We start from the raw sequence: 13,900 nt of genomic DNA on the forward strand, positions 1-13,900 counted from the left end.
TATTTCCTTTCTTCAGAGTCAATCCTGTCCTTATACACTAGCCAGGGATTAAGCCATCCTCTTATGGTTCTCAAACTTCTTTGTCCAAATTTTCTAGACTCTCCCAGCTACAGGAGACCAGAAAAGCTAAATAAAAGCTGAGAGCCTGGTACCTTCAAAATCCGGGATTTGATGAACACTAGCAACTTGAGAAAAGATAAACCTGTAGCCCAATCTTTGTGGAAACCATAGGGAGAAGCCACAAATGTCAGGGACTGCCAGTTGTAACTAGTGGATGAGAATGTGCAGCAATTATGGTGACGTGAAACACAGACTGAAGACTTTAGGTTCGAACCTCAATTCCAAAATTACTGGATGGATGGCCTTAGGCAAGAACTCTTCCAATGGGCAGTCTTGATCAGGGACTCCTCATTGGTCTGGCCAAAACGTCCTCAGAAATACAGTAGTTGAACTCTTTTGTGTTAGTCCTTTCTTCCCTCCCCTTTCTTAGATCTGCCCTGTGGCTGAAGGCTTTTCCTGCCCTCTGCTGTTCCTTCCTTCTTTATGCTTCACAGTTTTCTCTTCCCATGAATCTCCTGCACATCGAATCCCATCTTGGTGCCTGCTCCGCAGAGAACCCAGTTTGACCCAAGGTGTACTGGGAGTGGTCTGAGAAAGCTTGTGATCCAGCTGGTAGTGAGGATCTGATTCTGAGGGGGATATGAGACATCACTGGTCCCTGGCACACAGGGGTGGCCCAACAGCTAAGGGTCTCTGAGGCAACCTGAGGCATTGTCTTGGGGTAGGTGAATGCCCTTGCTAGTGTGATGACTCAGGGACTTCGAAGATGTGGGGGGACAAATGTCTATAGGGACAATGGAGTCGGCAAAATGCCAAGTTGTGGGCCCTGCTGAGGGATAAAAAGAAACTCAGGGTGGTCAACAAACAGCTAGAGGCTGAGTGTGAGAGCCAGAGGGCCTATTTGGTAGCTTGAAAGATGTTCTCAACTTCTGCAAAGGAAGAATAGACAAAGATATTCACTTAGAGATTTGCCCTAAGCCTATATTAACTCTCTTTCCCAAAAAGATCTAGACTTTGTGCATAACCTATGGAATGTCACATGGGTCCATTCCATTGATGCCATCATGCTGATTGAGCAGTGCAAGCAAGACAGGGACCGACTGTGGAGACCACAGTAAGACATATTGCTAAGGACAATGGGAGACAAACCCTGTGAATTTGAGGGTTTTTTAATTTCAGTGGTCAGGGGGTATGCTAGTATATCCCTCCAATGTAGAAGACGAACAGCTGTGTCTTATATCCCCTCCCACAAAGAAATGCAGCATCTGGTAGACCTCTTTGAGTCCTGGAGGAAAGATATTTCATTACTTGCTATATTATTCCCTCTGGATACTGGATGACATGGAAAGATGCCAGATTTGAGTGGAACCAGAGCAGGAAAGAGCCTGCAGCACATCCAGGCTGTGATCCAAGCATCCTGTAAATTGCCTCCACAGACCTTGTGGGATCAGATGTGTCAGTGAGAGGAGAAGATGCTGTGTATTTATGGAAGGCTCCAGTGGGAGAACCACAGGGGTGGCTCCTGGGGTTTGGGGAAAAGACTGTGACATCTGGAGGGAGACTTATATACATTAGGAGAAACTTCTTTCTTGTTACTGTGTCCTGGTAGAGATGGAGTGCTTGGCCAAGGGACCCCAAATCATCATGTGCCCGTAATTTTCCACACCAAACTAGATTCTGTGAGATACAACAAGTCAAAGAATCTTCTAGGTGCAGCAGCAGTCCATCTATAAAAATAGAAATGAAACATCTGGGAGTGAGTCAGGCACAGCAGGACAAGAGGCACAGATCAGCTGCACAGGCATAGCCCAAAGCCCCACATTACCTGCCACAGCTGGATGACTAGCCCCTCTACCTGCACATACAGCCATGAAGATGGACTTACACAGCCAGCTCTAGGCGGAGGGAAAACCCAGGGTTAGATTACAGCTTGACATATGGGTCCTAGAAGGTGACTTTTCTTCTTAACCACTTTTAGTATTTTCTCTTTCTTTTGGTTTTCAGCAGTTTCTCACTATCTTTTGATTTTCGCACTTTCATTTAACTTAATCCTATTTAGGGTTACTAAAGATTCTTGAATCTCCAGTATCTCATCAACTCTGGTATATTCTGTCATTTTTCTCCAAGTGTTACTTCTGCCTCCATGTTTTCCTTCCTGCCCTTTTGTGGATTGAATTACGTGAAACTTAGACTCTCTGCGGGGCCCTATATGCCTCTTATTTCACTTTTATGCTTTATCCTTTCTATGCTCTGAATGGATGCTTTCTGTTAAAATTTCACCCAGTTCACTGAGAATATATTCACCCCATCCTCCTGGGAGGCATCTAGGGAAGGAGCGTAATACGTAAAGCCAATGAGAGGATTCACTTCTGTGAGGGCCCGTTTTAGACTTTGTAAGGTTTAGTCTAGCTTTGATTCAACACTATTTTGTGTTATAATTCTTGAAGCTTTCTACATGAAGCCTCTGGGTATTGTCCAGGATCCCTTATCCTTGGAGGGTCTTGAACTTCAATTTTTTTCTCCGTTCTGTAGAGTTAGACTGCTAAAAGTGCCACCTAGTTTTTCAGCTACATTCTGCTCTATTCCTTAAGCTCTCTCTCCAACTTAAAAAAAAAAAGGGCAAATGCCTCAAGGGAATAACTATATCAGACTCACTATCCTGAATCTTGGTCCCTTAAGTTCTGTTAACCTCAGGCTCTCCCCAATGCTTTCAAGTAGGTTGTATTTTAAAATTTTATCCAACTTTCCTCACCATTCTTGGTGAGACTAATTGATCTGCTATAAGCCACCTAAACGAGCCATCATACCACATTTTTCATGCTCTAAAATCTTTAGCAAAAAATCCATGCCAACATAAACAGGAAGATTGAAAAGACTCAACAACAAAGCAAAAGGATATTTCAGTCCCTGATACACATTGAGAGGGCGCAGCCCTCTATGGACGGAACTTTGCCTCAAAGTTCCCAAGAACTACAAGCTGAGCAGGAGCTCACAGCAGGCCTACAAAAAAACAAACAGAATATCTAATGTGAAAAAACAACTTCCAAGTGTCCAACATAGAGGAGATGTCAGATCAGAACCTCTCTTTGTTTACTGAAGCATATATACACACATGATGGCAGGGGCAGTTGACTTCTGAAGAGCAGATGCTTGCAATACATAATTAATTAATAAAATGTGTAATATATTTCTTGATATCTGTATTGCCTGGAAGAGTATGTCCTCCCTGATGGCCAGGACAAACTTGCCTTTTGTGAAGCTATAATCTGATTAAGCAGCTCAGTACTTGGCATATAGTATGTGCTCAGTAAATTTTAATTACCTTTTGCAAAGAACAAAGGAAAGAAGAAATGAGGCAACTTTAAGAGAAAGTGCCCCTTAGAGAAGCAATAATATAAAAACAACCCACAATTATCAAAGGTTCTTGAGGCTGAACATGCCTGAGTTGTGAATAATTGTCAGATTGCCCTGGAGTAGAAATCAAGCATTTCTGAAATTTAGCAGCTTTTTCATTTTCCCTTCTTTACCTTCCATATTTGGCCCAGTGGAAAAAGGAACGCAAATCTTACATCAGAGGCCCCTGGTCTTACTGGGGTTCACGTGGTACTGAGTGTATTGTTAAAACAAAAACCCAGAGAGGGACCAGGGTAGTGGTTTGTGTGAAGTAACTGTAATATTCAAATTAAGGCTACAAATCAACTATGCAAATGAGCCTGTTCCCAGGGCAGAATTGCAATCAAACAGCCTGCAGAAGGGAACATAATAAGCCCTGCTTCTCCTACTATTACCTTGTGAGAAAGTTTCCTGAGAGTCTGGGTCTTGTGGGGACGCTGGGAGGGTAGAGCTTCAGGCATTCTGTGCCTCACAGCAGCCGCTCTGGGACCCGGCAGCATTCGAAAGTTCCAGGAAGGGGTGAGCACTGTGCTTCTGTCTCCATCAAAAGGCATTAAATATGCATCTGATCAAGAGAGTGGTTAGGAATATGAAGCGCCTATGGGAGAAATTTGCTTGAAATTATAGCCGTATGTACATGCTTCCCCTATCAAATGGCTTTGGGACTAAAATTCTCATGAGAGTTGTTTAGAGAATGGAAGACCATCCAAACAAGCTTTTGGAGAGGGAGTGGACCAAGAGTCAGGGTTAATTATCAAAGATGGGACCCATTCTTACCCATGGAATTTAAATTGGACCATTTTTTGATGGCTATAAAATTATAGAAGCCAGGTGACCATGCATCCTGGTTTGCTCATAATAGTTCCATTTTAAAACTACTATTCTAGTAATTGTTACTAGCACCCCCTTTCATTCATAAATGTGCCCTGGTTAGGATGATAAATTATATGGTCATCTTACAGAACAAGGATCTTCAAAACTAGTCACCTTTCAAGAAGTCAAGCACCTGGTCCAGTAGCAAAGAAGTCTCACATCTCATAGTCCAAATCTCCATTAATGATGAGGCTGGTAAATTTCCTGTCTCTGGAATTATTCAGGCAAAGGCCAGATAAGGAGATGAGGTAAAGGAGATTCAGACAGCAAACACTGGCCTTATTCAAAAACTTTATGGGGTTCCTCCTTTCCCTGAGATTCAGCAAGAATCAGACCCAGAGGGAAATTGTTTCTCAGGTTTCTGCAATAAGATGGCAGCTGAGCAAGGCTCCTGAGCCCAAGTTTTCTCTCTTTCATTACTAGAAACTGATCAGGGGAGAAATGAGATGGAGGGTAAAAGTGAGAGAGATTATAGATACTACATGCTCACCTCACCTGAAACTGGACCCAGGCTCTGGTGCAGGCTCCCCAAAACAGCAAATTCTTGTGTAATGCAGAACTCAGGTGTGGGTCAGCACCTAGACTTGGCGTCAGCCAGGATAGGGCAGGTTTTGCTAGAGTATGGAGCAAAATTTCAGTGGCTTCCAGCAACACAGTTTTATTTTCCTCTCTGTCACCCTTCCCATCATGTGCTGGCTGGGAGCTCTTGCTCCTGCCATACTTGCTCAGGAACTCCATTTCCCATGGTCACTGAACCAGGCAAAAAGGATGCAGTGACTCACCCACTAGCTCTGAAAGTTTCTGCCTGCGATGACATTTCTACTCACTTTTCATTGACCACGGAGAATTACGTTCACATGGACACATCTGATTCCTCACTGGAAGGGAAGTCCTACCATCTTCATGGGAGGCAGGAAACTGGCAATATTGGGAGGGTGGCACCAACTGCAGATTTAGGGGAGACAGTGCATAGCATGTCAAAGTGCCTGGTAGACAGCAGGAGCCAGTCACATGCCAGCTCCCTCAGAGAACTGTCCCCATCCTCTGGAACCCTTCCCTCCCAGCTCTTCTGTTCTTCCCTTTGGAGGGAGATTGTTTAGTCTGGGGACACAGCAGGGGAACAGCCCTGGACCATACTCCTCACCCAAGTGAAGAGTTATGATGTGAACTGTAGGCAAGACTTGTCCTCTTCAGGCCTAAGCATATCAAATCAGCAGCGGCACCAGTCCTTATTTATGTAGCAATTACTATTTGCCAGGCATTATTTTAAGTGTGTCACTACGAATTTAGTTCTCACAACACTTATTTGAAATAGTTGCTATTAATATCCTCTTTTTACAGATGAGATCCCTGAGGGAAAAGAGGTAAAGTAACTTCCCTGGGGTCAGTGGCTATTAAATGTCTGAGCTGGAATATAAGCCCAGGCACTTCGCTGGAGCTCATTTTCCACTCCTGTGCACTGGGCAGACTGGCTGAGGAATCGAGACATACCTGTCTGGAGTCTATTAGATGCCACTGGGTAACAATAGATGCTATTGGGTACCATAGCATCTAATGGCGTAGTATGTACTAGCATGTTGTTTCCCAGGGAATGGAATTCCTGGGGGCTTAGGAAATGATTTTATTGATACCTTAATAGCATTAAATAGCCTTGCATCACATGGTGATAAATGCATTTCCTTTTCCTTGCTTTTTTTTTCTTTGTTTCCCAATCTTTCTGATTATGTCAAAACGAAAGCTTGGATGTCAAGGACTGGCACTAACATCACTTGTTAATCTCATTTTGGAGGAAGAGAAGAAAGCCTCAGGCACAGAGCCTTCTCTAGGCAATCGTGCCTGCCTAGAATTAAAGAACATCATTTTGTTTGCATTGTACTTATTATTACTTTCTATTATTAGAAGGTGAGGCTAGACTCCCATTTATGGCAGTGATATAATTTCATTTTGAAACAGTGAGCTGATATGGCAAAAGAGAAAATAAACAGCATGGATGGTATTCGAACAGACCCAAAATGATGCAAGTGATTGGTCAAAGACTAGAGTCTGGGAGACGATATTCTGGACAGATGAGTTGTCAAGGCAGCAAGCTGGGCTTAAGGTAGGTAGTAAGAAATTATTTTCCTCTAGTTGGGAAAAGTGGTCATTGAACAACAACAACAAAAAATAAGAATCTTCTCTTTTCTACCCATGACCCACAAAAGTCCCTGAGCCCTGAGAATCTGCAAACTTAAAATGAAATAAACCTGAGAGGAAGCAACAAAATAAAACAAAGAGGGTGTTGGGTCAGGCAGGAGGAGAAGGAGACTGAGATCCTAGCTGTGTGAGCCTGGGCAAATTTCCTACCAACCCAAAACCTCCTGGCTATCATCTAGGAACTAGGAGAAAGAAAACCTTCTCCCAGGGTTCTTGTGATTATTCAGCTGTAACACAGGGAAAATACTGTGTGGCTCACCACACTGGCTATTGTGAAGATCAAGCAGTCAATCCACAAATTTTTAAGAAGACTCCCATGCACTGGGTGGTCAGAAGACAGTCTCACCTGTGTCCTGCAGAGCTGGGTCTGGCGGGAATTTACACTAAGAGCTGCAGCACGAGAAACAAAACCTTGGAACTGCCATTTATCAGGATCCACTAGAGGCCAGGTGTTAGGCTAAGGGTCCTACATGCATTACCCATTTCATCCTAGCAATAGTTCTGCAAACAGGGCAGTTACTATCATTCCTATTTTATAGATGAGCATCTAGAGACTTACAGGAGAAGGAATTCACATAAAGTTATGGCATCTCTGAGTGGTAGAGCCAAGACTCCAACTCACAACTGCTTTTTCTTAAAACAGAGGTTTCCAGGGAAATAGCAGTGGGATAGGTTTTAGCAAGGAGGATAGAGCTACAATAAAAGCATGCAACAGAGAGCCTGTATCTACCCAAGCACTTTGTGGTCTGTGAAGCATTAATGGGGGACTTCTCATTATTCCTGCTGCACTATTTTTAGAGTGAAATCTTCCTCATGGGGCATTTGTAGGTCTCTGGGCACCCATGCAAGTGCGGGGAGGAGTTCCATTATTAGAACAATGCTCCTCGGTGGTTCTCAAGCTTTCTGGCATACAGGAATCACTCTGAGGATCTTGTTCAAATGCAGGTTCTAAGTCTGGAGTGGGACCCACGATTCTATATTTCTAATAAGCCCCCACGGTCTATGCTCCTTGGTTCACAGACCACAGTTTGAACATCAAGGCACTGAAGCTCTCAGAGCCCACGGGCAGAGAGCTTTTCCCCACCCTTCATGCACAGTGCGCTGCTGAGCTCTACATCAAGGTGTGGTCTGTGTGGCAGGTGGGAGAGCCTTCTTGCCCTGGTGGGAAATGGGCAGGAGCAAGTAGGGCCAGGAGCACCACATGGCAGCTTCAGCTCTGAGAGCAAGAGGCGGGTGGGGAGTGTTCGGCATCAATTCCCACCAGCAATTAGCCAGCCGGAAGGAAGCTGGTCTGAGGAGCTATTAACATTTACAAGTCGCTCCAATAGCCCTCCCCATGCTCACTCAAGGGCACCACAAAGTGTGTGTTATTGAGGCTAATGAAAAAGCCGATAAAATGTGCAGTTAAGTTGCACTTGCTCAGGGAGTGGTAGCTTTTTTGGGGATGGGAGTCTCTGGCTCCTTGGTGGTGACCTTTCTGCTTAGCTATTTGGTAGTTTTCCTGCCTCTGTCTGTCCAGGGGCTGGGCTGGTGCTTTGAGCAGGTAAGCGGCCTCTGGCTCTTCCCTCGGGTTAGTTAGCTCATGTGTCCTCACTCCCGGCCACATTGATAACTGAGGATGCTGACCTCAGGCAAGTTCACCAGGTGAGGACTCAGATTCAACCCCTGGCCTTTGGACTCCAAATGCCAGGCTGGAAATGGGCTGTTGGAAGTGGGTGGTAAGATTATCTGTGGACTACCTGAAATTATATACAAAGTTGCGTGTGGCTGTGTGCCTATGGCCTTTTGTGTGTGGAGAGAATAACTATATTTCACCAGATTCTCAAAGGCACCTGTGATTCTCCCAAAAGATAACAGCTCTCTGGATGAATTGTACAATTGAAAAAGAAGTGCCTGGGGGTGGGACCAGTGGTTCTCCTTCTTCAGGAGGAGGCCTAGTTTGTAACATCAAGTTTTCCAACCATCCCCTCAAGAGTCTATGCTTTGATAAGCCACCTAATGACAAAAGGAATTCTGAATGCAAGCCTGCTTTCAAGTGAATTTGTATGTCAGTCATTCTCCCAGCATCTGTGCGCACTTGGTAAATAGGCAGAAGTAAAGGGCAAATGTTTTGTTTCTTCTTTTCCCAACCAGTGTGTGGCAGGACTGACTAAATGACAGAGATCCCTACCCCAGTCAAAGTGTTCCACAATATCTTATGGCCACCACAAGCAGCTAGAGGACAGTCCCTGTCTTCATTGCAAGAAACAGCTCATGACAGTGAATGAGAGCACCAGTTATGTTTACAGCCAGTTAGACCTGGGTGCAAAATGCAGTCATATAACCATTGGCCAATAACTTCCATTTACCAATCTTCAAAATGGGGATAAGGATAGATCCTACCTCATAAGGGATTTTGTAAGGATTAAAACAATAATGTACCTAAGGCATCACTACCATTAATTTAGCACCTTCAAGGTGCTGGCCACTTTACATGATCTCATTCAATCTTGAGTTTTTTTAATGTTTATATGGTTTCCTCAAAGTCCCAGTAACAGCTGTGATTTGAGTTGGTCTGTCCATAGCACCATGCACATGTAGATATTAGCAGATATTAATAGATTAATAGATCTTTGTTCACTTAAATTGGTCTCGGTTCTAACCCACTATAAATATTTGGAAATGAAATACCAAGAATCAGTTGGAGGTCTTCTCTGAATGATGGCTTGAGGGCCGCTGGGGGCTGCTGAGAAACAGGGTGCTATTGTCAAAACAAGGCTGTTGATGGGCATCAGGGAACAGAACTGGAGATGGCATCAGACGATATAGACCCTTGTTTTGATTGGATGACAGGGCCATGGCTTCTCTGAGTTCAGTTATCACATGAGAGTATCAATAGCTGCCTTGTCTACCTTTCAGAGCTGGCTCTAAGGAGTGAGTGAAGTCACTTACATGAAATTGTCTGACTTTGTAGATAAGATTTTCTCATCATTGGTATGACAATCATAGTGACAGGAGAAAAGTCCCAAGAGAACCCCAAACAATTCAGCTTTGGAGGGAATGCTGCACTTCAGTAGACAGAGGACAAGAAGGAGCCAGGGCTATGGAAAGATTTATTATCCTCAATAGAAATCAAAAAGTCACTGAATCCTGGTGTTAATGTCACTATAGAAAAAAAAACAGCTAAAATTCATGGCCTTCCCAAATTCATCTTGAAAAGAGTTTAAAGTATTTTAAATAAGATATTCACCAGTTTACCTCCAAACTGACCACATTTTCCTGAGAACATTTATAGCCTAGCAGCAGGGGGACAGGAAGAATCCCACTGCAAAAACAGTACACCTGTCAAAGGGTCTGTGGAAACCAGGAAGGCTCCATCAGAATCCCTCCTGGGCTTGTACGGCCCCAGAGGTGGCGGCAATCAGTCAGTGATTTCCAGCAGCAGGCAGCACAGTCTCCAGGTCTGTCTTTTCCAGCTACTGAGCAGAGCAAGAAGGCCCTCCAGAAATGCCCATGACAGCTAGACAGCTGTTTACAGAACGAGGGGCCAGAAGGCTGAACCCAAGCCAGAGTCAGACCCCCCCGTGCCCCCAGGTGTCCACAGGGCTGGCCAGGCCACCAGCCTTAGTAATCAGGCTGCAAAGATTGCAAGCAGCCCTTCCCTTAGGAAGCTTCCCAGCAGTTACAAAGCAGTGTCCTATCAGGAGCTAATGGAATAAGCCACTGACTTTCCCAGTGATTTGTTTTCCAGGCCACATGCAGGGATCAGAGCAAGCAGATCTGTATCCGACTCATCCCTCTGTTTTCAGAGCAGAGTTCTTGTTGGAATTAAAGAAGCTATAATTAAAGTACCTTATTTGGGCATGCTGTAATTAGTCGCCCATTCAGTGTGCCATCAAATGTAATCAGAATATAAACACCGGGCTGCAGGTGCCAATCCCCTGGAGAGTTCTGGCAGCTAGTGAGCCCTGCCTGCCTTTCTAGGAAGACCTCATCACCCCCGAGTGACTCACCTGGTGAGGCAGAGATGGGCTTGGTTGGGCCTGTGAGAATGAGTCTTCCCAAACTTTTCTAAGCCTTGGGAATCATTCTTCTAAGGAGCAATTTTTATTGCATCACCACATAGAGAAACTTGGGGTGAAGGCAACATCATCAAGCTATACCTCAAAGTAAACAGTGTGGTTTCATGATTAAATACAAGCTTTTGGGTCACTTTCTATGCATTCAACAAATGTTCACTGAGCCATTGTTTTGAAGAACAGTGTGGATTCAATAAGGAATAAGACAAGATGATCTGCTGGAAGTACCATGAGAGTGAGACCATGCCCTCAAGCTGTGTGACCCTGGGTAAATGAGTTGACTTCTCTGATGCTATTTGCTTATCAACAAAATGGGAATAATAGCATTCTGGCTATTATTGTACTGGCTTGAACTGGAGAAAAGATGTAAACACCTCGTGCTTTGCTCAGAATAGAGCAGAGCTGGGACTGGAAATTCAGTCTCTCCAAATGGGTCCAGATCTCCAATTCTCATCTGCCCCCTGGCTACCCTGCTGCACCTCAAAGGCTCATGATGAAAGGAGAACCCCGCACTGTGGGCCAAGGTCATATGACTGCCATGTCCCCATTTGGAGCTCAAGAGATTTCCTACAGCCACTAGAGGGGTGTAGAGTTGGCATTTGTGCACAGGGTTTGTCCGCTTTGTGTTGGGTGTTCCACTACCTGACATTACTTCTGTGCATGGCTACTACCTGCTGGTCCCTTAGCTCCAGATGCCTCCTCCCCATTCCTCCTTCTCAATGATCAGGGCATTTCCCAATTCCCCAATTCAGGGGTAACGAGTTGGGCTGGGAGAAGGAGCATGGTGCCACTTGCACAGAAAACTCATAAAGGGGGAAAGGGCACACCTGGGAGTCTTTAGTGCAGGAGGGAATGTGTGACTGGAGACAGTCGGCACATGTCTACACACCTGTACTCCTATTTTGAAAGTAGAAATGAACAGCGCTGGACTGGGAGTCAAAATACTGACCCTTGAGCACTGTCTATGATTTGTTTGCTAAGGTGCCTGGGCAAGTCTGGTGACTTCCTGTGTCTCAGAATCTCAGAATCCTTACCACATATGGTTGGGAGTTGGCCCCCTGCTCACCCCAGTGGTGTTGTGGTGACCATTCCAGGTGATTGGTGGTAAAGCATCTGTGCAAGAGACAGTAATTATTATTGTGGTTCTTATGCTAATAGATTCCACTCTGTAATGCAACCCACAGGATATGGTGATGGTACAGGGAGGGGTAGGGCAGGAAAAGATGAGAACATTGAAGTTTCATCTCCATCTCTTCATCTATGCCTTTTCTTCACTCTGCCAACCTCCTCCTCCCCCAAGTTCTAAGGGCCCTGGGGCCCCCTGTTCTGCCCCACCGACTCTGCAAATTTCCTTCAGACTCTACTTATCCAAAATCTGGCTCCTAAAATCATACCCTATGGTCCTGGAGGGAAAGAAATTGAGCCTCTGCCTCATTCCAACATAGAAGCCTTGAAGAGTCTCTTTACCCCAAAAGGTGACGCCAAATCAACTGTGTCTTCATCAGTGACCAAAATCTAACCCATCTGTAGGGTACCAGGAAAATGCTTCCCCCAGAGCTACTCCATCCTGTAAGACCAGGACTAACATCTGTGGAGGCAAATGAGAAAAGGCCATGGGCATGATGAAGCTCACTCATCGCCACAGGGATTGGGCTAATGATGGACAGAAATCCAGCCTCACATCTGGGGGATTTTCTTGGCATCGTTTTTCAGAGCCCTAAAGTCATTCGGTTGAGAAAGAGCAGGGGATGACATTAATCACATGGGTAGAAAACTATTAACAGTAACACTTCTGCCCCGACTAACATGCTTAAACCTCTGTGGGAGGTCTGGCATCCAGACTTCGGGCCCACCCATATCTGAGTTTGTGAAGCCAGTTGAACAACTGGTCTTCAAGGGGGCCACCAGCATATTCAGGGAAGATATTGAGCCTCTCTGTCAAGGGGACACACAGAAAAGGTTGTTGAAGCATTGTTTTGTGTCATCCTAGACTATCGATAATGCTGTTGTCAGCTATAAATGCCTGTGGGGCATTCACTCGGGGTCCCTTACTACATGTGGCAGCCCCCACAGACATTTCCCCAGCCGGAGCCAATGTTACAGCTGGACCAGGCCTCTGGTTCTTACTGTGACTGCAAGACATACTTCAGAAACAGTCATCAGGGAACTTTGAAAAAATGAGGTTTATTACTCACAAATCCTGGAGGGTAAGCAGCTTGTCTGTGGCTCCCCAAGGCCACACAGCCAGACTGCAGGTGGTGGGGGGAGAAGCAGGCCACGGGTTCTGCTGGTACTGTATTTAAGGGTAGGGTGCCTAGGATCTCACAGGCTCACTCTTTATTGGTGGCTTTAAAACCACAGAGCAGGAATTAAAGCGATGGAAGGATAAAGCAAGCAGTCAATGGGTCAGTTCCCTACAACAACCAGGGTTTTTTAAAAGGGGATCTTCATGGGTGGGGCATCCTGGTTCTTTATCTATGTGTGTAGTTAGCAAGGCGTTTATTCAAGATGGATGTCTTTGAAGCAGATGCCTCCGGCAATCAAAAGCTTAATGTCAGACACTTACATTACAATCAAAAAAGCTAATTGTCAGGCGCTTACTCTACAAGCACTGTATTCAGTTCAATTCAATATGTATTTACTGAGCACCTGCTAGAAGCCAAGAGGATGTTCTCACAGCTCTAAGGCCAAGTCTTGGATCTGCTGTTGATTATCATGAGATCACTGTCACGTGTGCGACTTAACTTCTCCACGCCTCAGTTTCTTCTGTAAAATGAGGAAAATGATGAAGTTTAATCCATAGAGCTCAGATAGTGTTCCCATAAAAATACATATAAAAATTGTTGTAAATAAAAAGGGTCATCAGGTTGTTAAATAACCCCATAGATGTCAGCAGGGGGAACTGCAAGTGTGGGTTGAGAAGGGAGAACACAGTGTGCTCCTTGGCTGGCTGGAATGACAGCATGTCTTGAGGAACCTTGATTTCAGTAAGATGAAATAATTTCAGTGCTGGGCATATGAGACAAGCAGTAATGGTCACCATGACAAACTATGGAGCCAGACTGACTACTTCACCACTACTGTCGGGGCAACCTTGAGTGAGTAATTTACCCTGTGACTTAGTTTTCTTAGCTGTCGAATGGTGCTGTGAAGATTAAATAAGCTAATATGCGTGAAGTACCTCGAGCAGTGTCTGACACAAGCAAGCTCTGTATGTGTGTTTGCAACTTGTTATTATCACACAGACGTTTAAAAGGCAATTCTCCCAACTGGAAAATATGTTGGAAGAGAGGCCTTCCTTGTCCTGCCTCACACTGCCCTCA

At 44.9% G+C, this 13,900-nt stretch overlaps 1 long non-coding RNA gene across 1 annotated transcript; it reads right to left on the bottom strand.

The window, feature by feature from the left end:
• Positions 1-4,657: 4,657 nt before the first annotated feature.
• Positions 4,658-13,345, bottom strand: LOC140850557 (uncharacterized). The gene is made up of 5 exons (XR_012133491.1): positions 13,227-13,345; positions 12,045-12,165; positions 11,612-11,690; positions 5,154-5,271; positions 4,658-4,940 (listed from the first exon to the last, which is right to left on the bottom strand). It is a non-coding gene; the product is annotated as an uncharacterized lncRNA (long non-coding RNA).
• Positions 13,346-13,900: the final 555 nt, after the last annotated feature.

This window comes from Manis javanica, chromosome 7 (assembly GCF_040802235.1).
Source record: "Manis javanica isolate MJ-LG chromosome 7, MJ_LKY, whole genome shotgun sequence".
Taxonomy (NCBI): Eukaryota; Metazoa; Chordata; class Mammalia; order Pholidota; family Manidae; genus Manis; species Manis javanica.